At 37.7% G+C, this 18,847-nt stretch overlaps 2 pseudogenes; both read right to left on the minus strand.

Moving 5' to 3' along the window:
• Window positions 1-7,500: 7,500 nt before the first annotated feature.
• Window positions 7,501-9,565, minus strand: LOC125245895 (annotated as a pseudogene).
• A 5,406-nt stretch (window positions 9,566-14,971) lies between these two features.
• The window catches only part of LOC125244506, a 20,377-nt pseudogene continuing 16,501 nt past the window's right edge, over window positions 14,972-18,847 (minus strand).

An 18,847-nucleotide genomic window follows, 5' to 3' on the forward strand; every position in this document is an offset into this window, starting at 1 on the left:
TAATGTAATGGAAAGGAATGGACACAGTGGACCTCCACAACAGTGCATATACTGCAGAAAGGAATTTTCCTTTGCAGACATAAAAATGCACGAAAAAAAAACTGTAAATGACATGAATTAGATTGGAAATGCTAAGCCAGACTGTTGGCTTTCTCAGTGTACATATATAAATTATCCCCTGGTTTCACAGAGAATGCTTAAGCTAGTCCTAGACTAAAATGCATTTTTGTGCTATATTAACTGAAAGTAACTTGTACTGACATATCTTAAAACATGTCAGTGCCATGGTTTTGTCTCAAGATGCACACCAGTGATGTTTTTTTCTAGAGTACATTTATAAAAGCTACTTTAATATCCTAATTGAACTAAGGCCTAATCCAGGCTTAGGCTAAGCCCTGTCTGTGAAACTGGGCCTATACGGTATTATATGGTTTTATAACACAAGACCATTTAGATCCAATCATAAATTTCTAGAAAATCTATTGTTTTGCTAAATTCTCTTTTATTAGAAGTATTATTCAGCATTAAAACTCATCAAAAACACACCTGAAGAGGATTTTCTCTTGATCTAGACAAAACTATAATCAAATAAAATAACACTGAAGTTCTTAGATTAAAGATTATAATGGCTTGAAAGCCCAAGTTTTAATCAATCAACCTATTTAACCTATTAATATGTAAAACTATTATTATTTACTAGTCAATGCATATTAAACATGACACTAATGCATGTTATCTATTTAGTTTCTGTTAACAGTGTAAAATAGAGCTTGATGGACACATATTTAAGTTTTTCCATGTTCACCCCAACAATCAAAGATGCTAACTAGGGGTGTAACGATATATCGCAGTACGATATTTCACGATGCAAAAATTTTACGATGTATCGCTGAGTGATGGCGATACTTTTACGATATGACTGCAGTCTAATCTTATTGGTTGAGCTGCCGACGTGACCTACTCTGCAACAGCATTGCGCATGCTTTTATCGCAGTTGCAGAAGTCCGACGTCTGGCAGCATATTGGTTTTCCAGTCACACGACAGGACGACTGGAAATTTGGAAATGGAAAGCTTCATGCTTCAGACTCATGCTTAAGTCTTTTATAACTAATATAACCAAAGTTTTAAAAGCAGCTATAAAAGAGTGAGAGCTTGAAAGGGCTCCTCATAGTACTGCTGTTGTTATTGACAACGCATGAAACTGGGGCCTAGTCCACACGAACACAGGTATTTTTTCACCTTCTTTTTAAAAATAAAATCGTGTCCACACAAGCATTGTTTTTAAAAAACCTGTGTCCACATGAAAATGCAAAAACACACAATGAAGCACTGTCAAAAGCCATGTTGGCCAATCAGAAGCCTGGAAAAAAAGTTTTTTACCTTTTATAAGCCAAGCCCAATTTCAAATTTGATACCAATACCTTAGAAAGTGAGTGTTTTACATGAGTTTAACTAAGTTTGTCCAAGCACTTCCAAAAAAAAAAGGCCACTTGGAGACTCCAAATCGGCACATAAAACTATTTATTTATTGCCATAAACTAGTTGTCTGGAATTTTTCTCGGTGAGCTCATCCACAATTATAACACAAAGACAAAAACAAGTACATACATAAATACATATATATCCTAGACATTACAAAGAATGAAATACTGATTCATGAATACCAGAAGAGTTAAGTCTTGAGGTAGAGGAGTTAAGAAATGTCAAGCTGGTGTGTATGACCTCTAAAAATTGATAGACCTTTTCTCTGCAGATGTGAGAAATAAATGTTGTCATAAATGGTAGAAAGATCACTGGTACTATTCTATAAAATGCTGCTATTCTCAAATGCTGTTTATGTGGTGATAAAAAAAAAAGTTAAATAATAGTCAATAAATGTGATGAGAATGCATTTCTCAAATGTATTTCACAGTGTGTATTAAAATATGTCATTTTGGTGATCAATGATGAGTTTTAAGGGAAAAAATAATTTACTACAGCGAGACTTTAAACAGTTTTGTAAACAGTTGCCTGAAATTGATTGTGATACATTTTAGTCTGTTTTCATTTCCAGAACTTAAAGATTAAGACCTCAGAACAGACTTATAATGTAAGAAACATTGTATCACCTGCAGTTGCTATGAGACACCAGCCGTCTGTAGGCTGGTTAAAGGCCAAGTCACATACAAAACCATCTTCTTTCATTCTAATGACCCTCAAAATATAATTTAGTATGTCTCAAATCAGGAGAGAGGGTCTCATCTAAACACTTGCCTCTTTAAAAGAACTTCATAGCTAAAGGAAGCCAGGAGATGAGAGGATAGTTTATTTCGGCTTAAACTTACAGGAACAGTTCACCAAAAATGAGAAGTTCCAAGTAAATGACAGAAGTGTTGCTTTTGGTGAAATATTATTTTATGTATGCTCAGCAGTTTTCTAATTTTCTATCAAATGGTTGTTTTCATCATTGTTTTCATAAAGGCCTGTACACACCATCCCAACACAATCCAGTGAGCAGTGTACTCGGTAAAATAACCTTTTTACTCTTTAAGCAAAAGGAGTACAGTGTACGCCATCATGCGCTAAAGAAGGCCCCGTGGGCTTATAACCTCAGCAGACATGTGGCATCACCTCGTGGCAGTGTTATCAAGCTCCAGCCGGGACAAACCAACTACAAATGAGGTTATACAAATGGCCAGCCAGCGACATAAAATCTCCTTTACTCTCTTAGTAAAGAAATGTAAAAGAAATGTAAAAGGTACATGCCAGCATGTAAAAGGTACATGCCTGTCACACATGGCGCCAGCTAGCGGCCACTAAAGTTCTAGGAGCAAAATAGAACCGAGTTAAAAACAAGGTAACTACTTAGCTCAACTAGAGCTAAAGGAGACCATGCTCAAGGAAGTAAATGCATAAAACTGAACAACCAATCGGTTTAACACAAAAACTCACCCTGAGAGGCAAGCCACTCAGAAAACGTACTCGGTAAAAGTACCTTTTACTCTCTAAGCGAGAGGAGTACACAACCGAAACTCCAGCATGATACATAGGAGGCTTAAAAAGGCCTATGACTCATAAACACGTTGCGTCAGCTAGTGGCAATCACGACCCATCCATGGTGATGTGTCAAATACAAACCAACATGCAAACAGAAAGGAGGCCCTGGTAGGGCCTTCAACCTCCATGAACACATGGCATCAGCCATTGGTAGCTTCATGACTAAACCAGCCAGTAGGCCAAGTACTCGATAAGACACCTTAACACTTGGATAAGAAGAGTGCACACTCCGACACAGTACTCTATGAGAGGCCTGACCTAGGGCCTACTATTACAGAGGTGGGCGTGGCCGATGGCGGTGTGAGTCAGCAAACAAGTCTCAACCATGGAGATGAGTCTCAAATATAACCAACCCAGCTGTGCCAACATGAAAACTGAAAAGGAGGCCTGGCAGGGCCAACTACTTTTAGCACCATGTGGAGCCAGTCAGTGGTCATAAATAGGGACCAAGCTCAAACGGGACCAGCTCTAGGCCCAACAAGCTAACTGTGGGTAACTAGCTACAATCTGAGCTAAGCCTACACATTCCAACAGGCAATATACAAGGTACAAATAAATATGCAACCATGGTCTAAGGGAGGCCTACAAGGCCTACGACCTCAAACAAACATGAGCATAAGTCTGAGGCAGTGCTAAGATACATGAGCAAACTCGCGATCGTAAACCAACAGCGCCCAAGATACAAGCTGTACTTAGAAAGAGGCTACCAATAAAGAGCCAACAATCTTAACAGTATATGTAAAACGGCTGCTGTGGTCATGATCGACTGGGAGCTATCAGAGATCATTTCTATTATAACCAGAATAAGACTCCCTACACTCAACCTGAGTGTGCAATCCAACAGGTGATGCACTCAGTGAAACACAAACCCTAGCCGGGGAGTACAACAAAACACCACATTCTTAGATAGAGGCTAAACACAGCCTGCTATCACAGAAACAGGTGATAACCTGTGGCAGCACTAGAGTAAGCTCACATATTTTAAAGTATGTAGGGCTAAGGCTTAGAACCCAAAGCAAAAATAAATGCTTTGTAATACATGCCATCCAAACAGGATAAATGTTTTTACAGAACAGATTTGAGATCTGTGTTGAACCTTTGAGAACAAAAGCTAAAAGCATTTAGCACCGTATACTCAAACTTGAATATAATTTAAGGGGCTCATGAGAAAACATTATAAGCATGACAAAGTTCTACAAAGTGGGGCCTAGCAACACTGCATAACTTATCTTCTCAAAGGTAAGGGCCTACCACCTGGGAAAAACAGCACCAGGAAGATTCATAACAGCCTATAACCCGAGCTGTTAACCTCAGCCATAGCACCTACATCACATCGAAGGGGAAATGGGCATACAGCCAGCAACTCCCTCAGGAGGAGGCCAGAACTAGGAACTATACAACCTCAGAGGGATAGTAATAATAAGGGTGATGTAACAAACACACACCTAAACCTAGCTCTAGCCTAGCCGCTAGCTAAGGCCTATTGGGCCAAGCAAGCTTGGGCTTCATTTTGAATGAATACGCTACAAGATGAAGAGCTACAAGCAAACAGTGTCAGGCGGCCAAAAAAGGCAGACCTGCACGCAAATAACTGAAGTAACGAGTGCAAACTCAAACAAACAAACTCAATCAGTATTTAGCTAAGCTACTCTAACACAGGAGGCTAAAACCTAGCAGCCATAATGTGGCCTGCAAGTGAAAACTAGCCAACCTTGCGATTCAGTTATTTTGCCCAAAAGAACCTCTTCTAAATTATGGACTATATGCTCAGGAAACTATACAGGAAAAACAAGGACTACACTTTTTATAAGAATAAAATTTAGACCAAGCTTACCTCCTGCAGTTCGTAGAACGAAGATTCTCCTCCTTTTGTCTTGCATGAAGGTTTTTCCATGCCTTCTTGATCTCAGCGTGTAGATCGGGAAGGAATGGAAGGCTCACCGGAATTATTGGGTTATGGTCCGAAAGAAACCATTTGTCAAGCCTGCCACGAACAGGCTCTTTCCTGATGCGCTCCCAAGGCAGCTGCAGCCTGCACGAAGCGCGCTCCATAACCTTCAATAACTTTGCATACGCTGGGCAGGGCGGCCTAGAGGGAGCCATGGACTTGCACGCTTCTTCCTCCACAGCCATCTCCTGCTCTCTGGGGCTTGCAGGAAGGTTTACACCCCTCTCAAATTCCTCAGCGAGCTCCACCTGTGAACCCCATGATTTCAGCCGCCGCTCTGCCTCAGCACGAGCAGGGCCGGAACAACCGGGCAAAGGCGCTGATGCCTCTTCCCTCGAGAAGAGGGCCAGACGAGAACGGAGCATCTTCATGGGCAGACACTCAGTTAACGCAGACAGCACCCTCGAGCACCGTCCATTTGTCAGACATGTTGCAAAGTAATTCCTTACCGGTGTTGAAAACAATGGCATTGACAAGACAGTCCCGAAAGACGAGAAGATGTTGACTGCTTCCTCAGGCATTCCCTTTGACAACTATAAATATATATATTACGGGTGTAACAGTACATGTATTCGTCCCGAACCTTCATGGTACGGACGTCACGGTTCTGTTCACGCAGTATGACGATGAATACAGGCGATCCACACTTCAATCCAGAAAGGGGCACGCATTGTAATGCTTTTTAGCCTATCCTATTTTTTAACCAGCATTAACCACGAATAATCACAATAAGCTCTGTGTTTTGTTACTTTTGATAAGAAACAAAGTGCCATCTTTCAAATTCTGTCCATTTTATCATGAAATTCAAACATTAAAGGCCGTTTTGAGGCTTTTTGATGTGGCGTGACAGATCGCTGTATAGGCGCCTCAGTTCAAACGGCAGCGCAGAGTGAGAGTGAACGTAATCAAAGAATATACACTAACAAGAAGCTACACTTAATAGAACGTTCCATTGCAACACTGACGCCCAGCAGCGGCCCTGCGTTTCCGCCATTTTGGTGAAAGCGAGTCGGCAGTCCACTAGTTTCTATGGCAATATCAGCCGCTTTGTTAAAAAAAAAAAAGTACATTAAAGCGGAAATCCAACCTGAATGATGACAACACAGAATAAAATACTATCACTAGTGATCATCAAATCCTTTTACAGTTTATTTTACACACTTTGTGTTTAAGTCTTCCACTTTTTTCACAAAACCTTTGGTCTCTAGAAACCCAGTCAGTTTGGGTTAAAATGATTTAAAAGGCTTATAAACACTGAATTATTACCAACATATAAAATTAAATAAAATACATGCACCAGAAAACTTGGGAATGTTGGACAATAAATATATGAATATAACAGCTTGATTTTGCAGTGTTGTCTAATGTCCATTGAAGCAAAAGTGGGAATTATGCGATAACGGACAAAGCAATGCATCATGTATTATAAGATCATTATGTTTGTAGCATGATCCATTGAAACGTACAATATAGCTTATTTCAATTCAGACCTAGACTTTATTACCATTACTCCACTAGGTCTGAAATATATTGTTCGCTGCAAACATGATGATCTTAAATTTATTAATTATTAATTTACTATTAATAAATGTGTAAAGTTGCATAAAATGGAAATACTCAATAAAGTAGGCTAACTATGTTACCTCAGATGGATGAATGGTTGGATTCCACAACTGGTAAAATAAAACGTGTATAAGACAATACAACATTTACTGTAGGAGCCATACAATTTACTGGTGACTTAATTTAAAAAACTGTTTGTGCACTTCTGATTTGGACAGTGAAATTTGCCAATTTTGGGTGCGTAAGATGTGAAGGATTCAATGGTCCAGTTAGTATTTTCAGCCCATAATGGCGGCCACGCCACCTAGTGCCTGTTTCCCAAAATGAATCAAAGTGTCGCCTCTTGGTTTCTAAGCTCTTTGACGTGATCATCCCTTCCTCTTCACTACTACTGAATGAACATGAATGAACATGAAGGTATGTTGAAAGATACAGTACAACTTACAGAAAGATGTCAGTAAAACAATGTCACATAGTATTACATTTACCTCAGAAAAGCCATTAAGTGTCAACAGCTTGTTAGTTTGCTAGAGAAATGAACTGTTTCGCTAAATATATATGCACTTTATTAGCCTATATATTAATTATATTTTACGTGACCTGTTAATGTTAGGCCTAAATAATTCCATCATGAAAACAAGTTATGACAGCCACTGAGTTATTGATTATATTTCAACAACAAATTGGAGAAACAAAGGTTAATGCAAAAAACTGCCTTATGTGTAATTTACTTGCTTACATTTTTATTATTATTTGAGTGTTGATGATTATGTCTAAAAATAAATAGCAACTAATTATTATTTGGACTCTCTTGTTAATTGTAACCTTTATTATAGTAATGTGCAAGTAAGGGCTCCCTAATAGTTTACAGCATTAGCAGAGACAGATTTTTTTTATCCTTAAGAAAATGTTAATTATAATTGAATACATTTAAAGACAGAGACACAGTTGGTTCAGTAAAACACTGTTTAATAAAAAAAAAAAAACAGATTTTTTTGTTTGTTTGTTTTCTCACCCTGCTGTACCCTGAACCCTGACTTCAAAGCCGATGTACGTACTGAACCGTCATGTTTGTGTACCGTTACCCAATTCAATTCAAAATTGCTTTATTGGCATGACTGTAAATAATACAATATTTTTATTCCCTGAATAGCAGTGGTTCTACACTAATCTGCAATTTTTGCTGATTAAAACACCATGCTGGATATAACCTGCCATGGTGACATATCCTCTGAAAAACTCCTGAGATTCAACAGCTAATGCAGCACATTGTCTTGCAACTTACACAGAATGACTTGACAGCTGAGCGCGGGAATTTCACTGTCATTGGATGCATCAACGTCATGTTTGCATAGGCCGTACTATTTGAATTCATGATTGGTTGACTGCCAAATTAACATCCTAAACAACGATAAAATAAAGTTATTAACCAGTTATTTCAAATAAGCATTTCTCTTCGGATCATTTAAATTTGATTTTGTTTTTGTTTTATGTTCCTGTTGAAATTTATTTTTTTTGTTTTTATTCCAGTTCAATGGCCCTGGCTAGCTCATTATATATGTCAAGTAACATACAATATTTGGTAAAAAAAAAAAAAAAAAAAATTATGTATTTTTTTTACTTAAACCTGCATCTCATTGACTCTTCTCACAGACACATTGAAACTTATCATTGCATGGGTAATCAGCCCATCCTGATGCATGATTTAGAGCACAGTTCTCTCTTCTATGTCCACCAGGCTCTTCAGATGCCCAGAACCTGAAAATATAGATCAGCATTAGATCAGTGATATGATACTGACTGTGAGAATCATTTATTAGATATTATTCAGTTCAGTTCAGCGATTTCTCACCTGGAGGTCTGTGTGCTGCCATCAACCCATTTCCAGCTGCCCTCCACATCACTGTCAGTCAGACCGATCCAGACTTGAGAACAAAAAATGTTCTTAATAAAATCCTAAGAAAATAAAACAATTACACATTTATGTCTTAAAAGAGAATTAACAATAGATGCTTTTCATGAAACAATAACAGAATAAAGTGTAAAAGAATAAGTTCTTCCTATAGACTATTATCTATAGCTAGAAAAGTAGTTTCACTCACTTGTTCCGCTTTGTTGTTTATGATGATCAAATCTGCTCCTCTGTCTGTACAGTATCTTCTGCTCTCAGCCCAGCTCCTCTTCTCAGAGGAAATTAAGTAAAAACTGTATTGATAATAAACCCATCCATCTGCAACCAAAGCAATTTTACTGTTAGCACTGATCTAACAAACTTATTTTTAACCAGTTGCATCTAAAAAAAATCCTATATGTATCCTGTAAAACAAAACTTGTTTGTAGTTCATAATTACCCATTTTTAACAGTTCATTTTTCTCCTGATTTAATTGGTTTCTTTGTTTGACAAGGTCACTGTTATTTGATGATAATACATCTCTCTTTCTGTGAGGTTGGTGATATTGGTTAGTAGCTGGTCTCTCTCTTCTGTGATGTTGGTAATCATGTTTAGTAGCTGGTTTTTCTCTTCTGTGTAGTTGGTGCTCTTTGTATGGATGTAGACACCCAGCACTATGACTGCAGTCAGCAGAAGAACACACAGCAGCACCAAACACACTGCAGCTGCTCTGGAGCTTCTGATCTTCACACTATCACTTCCTGAACACCACAGATATGAAGACAATTACTCATATGACTCAAATGTGTGTGAAATAATGAATGAGTCTCAGTACCTGTGTGTTGAGGGGTTTGGTGTCTCTTGGAGTTTTCCGTTTCTGTCCTGACACCAAATCTGTTTATAGGATCAGCATTAGCATAGATATTCGTCTCTTCTTCATCTTCTCTGTCCATCCCATGTGTATCGGGAATGTTGATATTGCCGTAATAAGACATATTCAGTCTGCTGGAGTTAAATGTGAGACTAGAAGTCGTTTCTTTAGGTGGACTGCACTGCTCTACACTTCTTCTTTCAAGCTGTTACTTTTAGACCACTGTGGTCAAGAACATGTGATATCCTGTTAGGATGCTAAAAAAAATTGCTGACTGTTGTACCTAAATAACTCTTGTACACATTTACTGCAGATCATTATGAAAAGTTGCTCTTATATTTTTACCCCTTCACTAGAGTTTCAATCTTTGTATAACAAACGCATTAGTTGGTATGGTGAACAAGGCCACCCAACTTGTATATTAAAATTTTCTATTGACGATTACATTTTTTGATTATATATATATACAGTTGCAAGAAAAAGTATGTGAACCACTTGCAGAATCTGTGAAAATGTGAATAATTTTAACAAAATAAGAAAGATCATACAAAATGCATATATTTTATGTTTTGTTTAGTACTGTCCTGGGTAAGATATTTTACATAAAAGATGTTTGCATGTTGTTTACAAGAAAAAAAAAAAAAAAATCTAAAGTATGTGAACCATTGATTCTCAATACTGTGTGTCATTACCTGGATGATCTACAATAGTTTTTTTTTGTTTTGTGATGGTTCTTCATGAGTCCCTTGTTTGTCCCGAGCAGTAAATCTGTCCAATATTCTTTAGAAAAATTCTCCAGGTCCTGCAGATTCTTCAGTTTTCAAGTATTTTTTGCATATTTGAATCCTTTTCAGCAGTGACTGTATGATTTTGAGATCAGTCTTTTCACACTGAGGACAATTGAGGAACTGAAACACAACTATTAAGGTTCAAACTGATGCCCCAGAAGGAAACACGATGCATTAAAAGTTGGGGGGTGAAAACTTTTGAATTTGAATATCAAGATAAATTGTACTTCCAGGAAACATGCAAGTATCTTCTGTTGCTTCCAAAGGGCAGTACTAAATGAAAAACAATGATATTTAAACAAAATAAAAATAAGAAAAATTGGGGCATCTTCGTCCTGTTCAAAAGCTTTCACCCTCCAACTCTTAATGCACTGTGTTAAGTACATAGTACTTCCTGCGCCTTCGTGGGTTGAGCTAAAGGGTGCGAATGGAGACTCCATAAGGATCCACATGGCGCATGGATTTCTGTGCACGCTGTGAGCATCAGTAGCCATGGGTTGCATTGAAGTGATGTCATCTCCCTCTCTTCGATTTATTGGCTAGAGTATAGGAGCTGTCAGTCTAGAACTAGTGGACCAAGTGGTAACGCTTAAGCCCACCCTAATTTACATGAAACTCGAACTGCAACATTTGGAAACGCAAAAGCGGAACATGGAAAGAAGAGCAAAGAGAAAATCAGCACAAGCACACAAAGAGAGGAAAATATCAGCAGAAAATGTAAGAGAGCACAAATTACAGAGTAATAAAAGCAAGGAAAACAACTTTTAAGAACACAAACACAAGTTTAAGATTTGTGCAATATCATTTTTAATGTGTTTATTAAAGTTGATTCATGCTTATTTTTTAAAATGCGCTTTTAATTTTTCTATTCACACTTATTATATTTTTATCCATGACCACGTTCTTTGCCATTCTGATCATTTTGCATTTTTTGTTTCAGCTTGTTTCATGCTGTAATCTAAATCCCATAGACCAGGCATTGTGCAGCTCAACAAAGGAGAGACAGGGTTCCCACTCGTCCTGGAAAACCTTGAAAACCTGGAAAATTGATGACAAACTTTCCAGTCCTCGAAAACACATGAAAAATTTATGAAAATGAAAAATGTCCTGGAAAATCTTGTTGTTGTCCTTAGGTTTTTCTTTAGTTGAGAACAAAAAGTTTATTACTGGCCAAAAACAATTACCGTTAGTTCCAGAAAGTGCGATGTTCAGGAATGCTGAGTTTTGACATAGTATTTTCAATGATGATGTTTAGTCTTGTGTTGCCACTTGCAACAGTTAGCTAATGCTATTAACTGCTCAAATGTATGCAGAAAATGTTAATTAGTAAGCAGCTACCTAATTCAGTAACTTGCTAACTAATAATTTTGATGCGATATAAGGTCAGTTGAGATTCGTTGTGCAGTGTAGCCAGCTTCATTGATTATAACAGGAGTTTTCACAACAGTGCAGAACTTAGTGAGTTTGCGCTGAAGTGATTGACAACTGCAGTGATTAAAAAAGGAAAATCTGTTTATAACCCATTCGCAATTTGAAAGTTTTTCATGCTGCTAAGTATACACACTGCAAAGTTTTGGGAATGACTAACTTATTTAAATGCGGGATTGAATCCAAAATTATATTGGTTGACATGGTGATAACCAGCATTGGATGGGACAGAAATAACTAATAGACCTGTCACATATTCTATGGGTTTCTTTGTTGTTCATCGACTTTGTCTTTTATTTTTATGTTCAAATAGTTAAAACATTAAAACAGTTCCAATATTTTTGCTATGATATGGACACTGGTAACGAGAACAATTTGTCATAATGTATGATTAAGAGCTCATATTAAAAACTGATTTTATAGTTATGGCAATAAACTATGGAAGTGTCTGCTGCTGAATAAAAAATAAAAAAGGTAATAACTTTTTATCTCAAAATTCGAAAAAATTCCAAGCTTACATAATTGTGATGTAAACTTGCAATTGTGTTATAAAGTCAGAATTATAAATTGCATAACTGTGATATAAACTCGTAATTGCAAGGAAAAAAAAGTCAGAATTGTGAGATACAAAAAAGGTAATTGCGACTTTAATTCTGTGGCAGAAACAAGCTTCCATAGTCATAATGTAAGATTAAACATGACACTAATGCATATTATCTATTTTGTTTCCATTACAGTGTAAAACAGAGCTTGATGGACATACCTATTTTAAGTTTTTCCATATTCACCCCAGCAATCAAAGATGCTGACAGACATGCGCCCAGTCTCTGTGGTGGAAGACAAGCGTTTACAGAATTTGATTGCCTCCTTCGATGCTGGTTATAAGATTTCATCAACAGCATGTCATGAAACAGAGGCCTAGTCCACACGAACACAGGTATTTTTCCACCTTCGTTTCAAAAATAAATCGTGTCCACACAAGCACGGTTTTAAAAAAAATCTTTGTCCATGTGAAAACACAAAAACACACAATGAAGCGCTGTCAAAAGCCATGTTGGCCAATCAGAAGCCTGGAAAAAAAGTTTATTACCTTTTATAAGCCTTACCAAGCCCAATTTCAAATTTGATACCAATACCTTAGAAAGTGAGTGTTTTACACGAGTTTAACTAAGTTTGTCTAAGCGCTTCCCAAAAAAGGCCACTTGGAGACTCCAAATGGCCCTTTTTTAACCATTGGCACATAAAACTATTTATTTATTGCCATAAACTAGTTGTCTGGAATTTTTCTTGGTGAGCTCATCCACAATTATAACACAAAGACAAAAACAAGTACATACATAAATACATACATGAATACCATAAGAGTTGAGTCTTGAGGTAGAGGAGTTAAGAAATGTCAAGCTGGTGTGTATGACCTCTAAGAACTGATAGACCTTTTCTCTGCAGATGTGAGACATAAATGTTGTCAATGGTAGAAAGATCACTGGTACTATTCTATAAAATCCTGCTATTCTCAAATGCTGTTTATGTGGTGGTAAAAAAAAATAAAGTAATAAAAAAAAATAATAGTAAATAAATATGTGATATGTGATGAGAGTATGTATTTCTCAAATGTATTTCACAGTGTGTATTAATTCTCTGATGACTGATGTTCCCTGCTCAGCCTTAAAGGTGGTTAAATGTAAGAATTTTGCAGTAAAATATCAAAAAACCACTAGGCCAGTGTTATATATTTTGTTCACTTGAGTACTTACAATATCCTAAATGTTTCCAACTATTTGTAAATCGTGAGAAAATTGCAATTTTAACCAAGGCTCTGGGACATGTGAGGAGTCGCCTGTCAATTGCGTCATACCTGCGTCATACCCTCGGTTTCCGGTTTTATTTTGTAGAAACCATGAAACACCAAAGACGCTTTAATGTTTACATGTTTTAATAGGCAAGGGAACCACTGTTTTGATATATTTATGGACAGAAAACTAATTATTGTTATATAGCTCAACACATTTAGTCTTATTGTTTAAATCTAAATTTCTTGATTTTTTGCGAGTACCATGCTTTACCATGCCTCAGAGAAAAACACTATTTTGTCAAGTAGCTAACATAGCATAATCAGATGCAGCTTTATTTTTAGTAACAGTAATACAGAATTTTCTCCATCATACGTTTTAAAATTAATTGCATGCCATTTATCAACACAAGCCATCCAGTATTTAATATGATATTCTAAAATTGATCTATCTTACTGCAGTGTGCATCAAGTAACTCACAGCAGCCATACTACAGTAACGTTAATAATCGCATCCATGAACATGATTTCTTCCTGAGTCCTATCCCAATTGTTTTCCACCAGCTGTTGAGGTAAAGACCACATGTCCCAAGATTTCGTGCTCAAACTTGTCATCATCAAGCTACGCCTTTATTTTGAATAGGCCTCTAGCGACCTCTAGCGGACAGAAAATGTTACGTTACAAGGTGCCGAAGAACATGTTTTCAAAAGATGTAATATAAGTCTTAAGTGTCCCCTGAATGTGTCTGTGAACTTTCAGCTCAAAATACCCCATAGTAGTTTTTTTAAAATCTTTTTAAAAAAAATTTAAATCTTGTGCTCCATGCCCCAAGAGCTCGCGCTTGCCTTAACCAGCATAAACAAAGTTCATACAGCTAATATAACCCTCAAAATGGATCTTCACAAGTGTTCATCATGCAGCATGTCTAATCGCGTAAGTATGGTATTTATTTGGATGTTTACATTTGATTCTGAATGAGTTTGATAGTGTTCCGTGGCTAAAGCTAACATTACACACTATTGGAGAGATTTATAAAGAATGAATGTGTTTATGCATTATACAGACTGCAAGTGTTTAAAAATGAAAATAGTGATGGCTCTTGTCTCTGTGAATAAAGTAAGAAACGATGGTAACTTTAACCACATTTAACAGTACATTAGCAACATGTTAATGAAACACTTAGAAAGAGAGTTCACAAATATCACTAAAAATATCATGCTATCAGGGATCATGTCAGTTATTATTGCTCCATCTGCCATTTTTCACTATTGTTCTTGCTTGCTTACCTAGTATGATGATTCAGCTGTGCACAGATCCAGACGTTAATACTGGCTGCCCTTGTCTAATGCCTTGAACATGAGGTGGTATATGCAAATATTGGGGGCGTACATATTAATGATCCCGACTGTTACGTAACAGTCGGTGTTATGTTGAGATTCGCCTGTTTTTCGGAGGTCTTTTAAACAAATGAGATTTATATAAGGAGGAAACAATGGAGTTTGAGACTCACTGTAAGTCATTTCCATGTACTGAACTCTTGTTATTCAACTATGCCGAGGTAAATTCAATTTTCAATTCGATGGCACCTTTAACCTTTTTTTTGTTATTGCATGACATGTAAAACTTCAAGCTTTTACCATCAATATCAGCACTAAAAAGATAATGCTTTGTGATTTCCATCTACTGAGACAGCAAGCATATCTGGGGTGAACGGAGGACAGATGAAGGGCTCATTCTTGCAGATAATGTCCATCTCGTGTCATATAGCCTCCCACTTAAAAATCATGGTAAGATTCAGGATTAAAACTGCCCTTTGCTGAAATGAAGATCTCACCTAGTGACAAGCCATCATTGGTCCAGATGTTATCGTTGATCTTGTCCAGGTCTTGTCTCATTGGAAAATCCCCACACAACATTACAAACGAGTATCCTGAGTGACCACACTGTTGCTGGTTCCCCATGATACTTGCCATTCATCCAATACTCTGGGGGGCAGTACTCTTCTGTGCCTGGAGGAAAAAGATGTCTGTTAATAGCATTTTGATTAGAATTAAATGATTACCATGCAAGAAGTAATTAGATGCTAATTGATTCACAATGGTGGAACGCATTTTTAACTTTATGAAATCATACCAGCAAAGGATGTGTAACTTGCACTGGTAAGGATTGCACCGCATCCAAAGTTGATCAATTTGACTTTGAGGGTTAATCAGGAGGTTTTTGAACTTAATATCACGGTGGAACGCTCCACGCTGGCAGCATGTTTGAGCTGCAAATATTGCCTGCCGCATAATAAACCGTGCCAAGTCCTCTTCAATGGTCCCTATTTGGCACAGGACAAACCAACTCAGTTCCTCACAGGACACGGGACGCTCTAGGACCATAATGTAGTTGTCAGCCTTGTCCTGCCAGTCCAGAAGCTGGATGATCTCAGGAACCCTGAGCTCTTGATTTGCAAAAACTTGCAAAGCGACTTACTGTGGAATGAGTCTAAAACAACTGTCCTAGAAAAAACACAGTTGTTATGACGAGTAGATGGATATAGTATTTAAACCAGTCCTGGACAAACTTGACCATTGCAGTTTGTCTGTTGAAAAACCATTTATAGTCTGAGATTAAAGATAACAGGAGACGTATGAAATTAAAAACAGTAGGCTGTGCTCTCTCTCTGTTTTTACTTACAATGCTGACAAGTTTTGCATCCTTGTATCGTACAGCTTCCCACTTAATTGTTTTTTTCTGAAAGCTAAAAAAAAGCCAACTGCTAATCATTTTACAACAACAATAACTAAAAACATTAGCATCAAACAGCTTTTTAACACACAATACAAAGAGATTAACAATACTGTAGGATAAATAAATTCAATAGTGGACAGTTTGCTGATCCAACATTCTTAAAAATGTTTGGCAGGACAGTCCTGGTACTGACGATTTCATTCATTTCAGAAAAAAAAGAGACATATGTGACATAAATTGAAGCAAAGTAAAGTGACTTTGATTTAGGTCAACCACTCCAGCAGGCCAAGTGGCTTGGCATACCTCACAACTTAACTCAGGCATGCTCAGATCATGTCATGCTGGAAAAATCAAAAACACATCCACTGTAATGTAAACCTTGAACAATCAGGGTTTGGGTTATTTAACATTTAGAAACAAAGAGAAGAACTCAGACCTTTTATTTCCCAAATCCTAATGTGGACAATCCAATCGTTGTCTGTTATCTGGTATCAAGACCACCCACCAAGCAAAGATGCATCTAAAACAAGTCAGCAGAACTACATTGGCATCTAAATGTTTACAGAGCATTTTTACACCTGCTCAAAGATCTTCAGATCCTGCAGCAGTTTGAGGAGGTTTTGCAAGTGTCTGAGGAGTTCCTAGAACTCTCTGGAAAATCTAGATGAGATGATCGGTGAGGATGAGCTGAATGTCAAAAAGAAGCACTTTCTTGAACTTCAGACTTGTTGGTCCCGTTCACTGCCATTATAAAGCCTGGATGCATCAGGATATTTATTAATATAACTCTGGTTGTGTTCATCTGAAAGAAGAAAGTCATATACACAGAGGATGGCTTGATGGTGAGTAAAGCTTGGGATAATTTTCATTTTAAAGTGAACTAATCCTTTAACCAGTTTTCTCTGTATAAACTCTTACCTCTTTTTTGCCAGTCAAATTATAAATTATAAACATGACAATCATCACTTATATTGAAATACAGTATAACACTTACATATACAACAAATAGGAAAAACAAAAATGAAAAAAAAAAAAATGGTTTGAGATTATATAGTATAAAAAAAATTAAAAGCTTCACATAGATACAAGATGTTTTGCTTATCAAACCAATTAATTTGTACTTTAAATAAGTTGTGTTTTAGCCTATTTTTATTTATGCACAAAGTATTTCCCCATAAATAGACATAAATTGATAATAAAGTCCACATTCAGTTTTAACTCTGTGTACTTTATGAATAATGTAAGGTACAATGCACGTGTGTTGGAGAATGAGGTTGTGAGTTTGCCTGAAGGTCATTTTTAACCTCCACATGGATGGAGCCATCAGCCGTGTTCATCAACTGGGGTTTCAATGCCCTCTCTGGAATATTCAAAAACAATACTTCTATATTTCCTTCTATATATATTATAAAATGGCATTTCTCTTTTATAACTCATAGAACTCAACAGGTTAAGGTTAATAAGATGAAGCCTGTGCTCGGGTTACAACAGAGAATGTACTTTTTGAGAACGCTTAGAGTTTATGGTGTTAGTAGTAAGATCATGATGTTGTTCTATCAAGCTGTACTGGACAACATCTAAAGACTTCCTCACAATAAGATTTAGTGCATGTGCAATGCATATTGCATGCCTAACATCTAATGAGCAGTCCTGACGTGCAAATCGGCTGAAAATTCCCACTGGTGCTGCGGTATCGTTCCGTTTAGGTGGGATTCTGATTTCCGTCATAATCCCGCAGATGGTAGCTTCGTACTAGTGGCTCCTCAGCCAAGCACATGCACCAAATTTCTGAACCTGCGGTTCCTTTCGTGCTGGGCAGGATTACTATTGCAAAGACACGACATCAGTAGGGTAAAACTAACCTGTTTCAGGACGGTTTAAACCCAGCTCACGTTCCCTATTATTGGGTGAACAATCCAACACTTGGTGAATTCTCCTTCACAATGATAGAAAAAGCCAACGTCGAAGGATCAAAAAGCAACGTCGCTATGAACACTTTGCCGCCTCATGCCAGTTATCCCTGTGGTAACTTTTCTGACACCTCCTGCTTAACCCTAAAAGGGGCAATGTATCGTTGGAGATCATGGGCTGTGGGGAGAGACAGAGAAAGTGTGAGTCTTATTATTGTTAGTTGCCCTGTATTGAACCCCTGCTAAGTCCCATCGCTGGTACATGACCATATTTTATCAAATGATTGACATTGCTGTCATCAATGCGTGTGTCACGATCACCGTCTGTTCCTGTCAGTTCCCGGACTACATTACCCATAATCCTCTCTGCCATTCACCTGCACTCACTCCACCAATCACTACACTAATCACCACACCCAGCTGCCACGCATTACCAGGACTATAAAGGACTTTCACACACACCACCTCACCGCGAAGTCTTGTTTACTATTGTAGCAATTCCAAGCATTTATATCCTGTCTGTCTGTTGTTACTGTTCCTGCCTGCTACCCGTTATCGACCCATTGCTGCCTGTCCTGACCCTTGCCTTGTCTGCCGTTCTGTGAATGATATCTGCCTGCCTCGATCTACTGCCTGTACCCTCACTACGATTCTGCCTGTCCCTTGCTGTTCCTGTTTGTTCCTGATTGACTCTGCCTGTACGACCATTCTCACTGTAAATAAACGCTGCACTTGGATCCCCTGCCTGAGTCTCCCATTCGTAACAGCGTGGCTACTTCACAGAAGCACTTCAAGACCATGAGAGCTTAGATGTAGCCAAAGCACTGATCCATACTGAAAAGGAGACGGAAGAAGAGGAAGACCTCCCAAACACCACAAAGGCA

This window comes from Megalobrama amblycephala, linkage group LG14, assembly GCF_018812025.1.
Source record: "Megalobrama amblycephala isolate DHTTF-2021 linkage group LG14, ASM1881202v1, whole genome shotgun sequence".
Taxonomy (NCBI): domain Eukaryota; kingdom Metazoa; phylum Chordata; class Actinopteri; order Cypriniformes; family Xenocyprididae; genus Megalobrama; species Megalobrama amblycephala.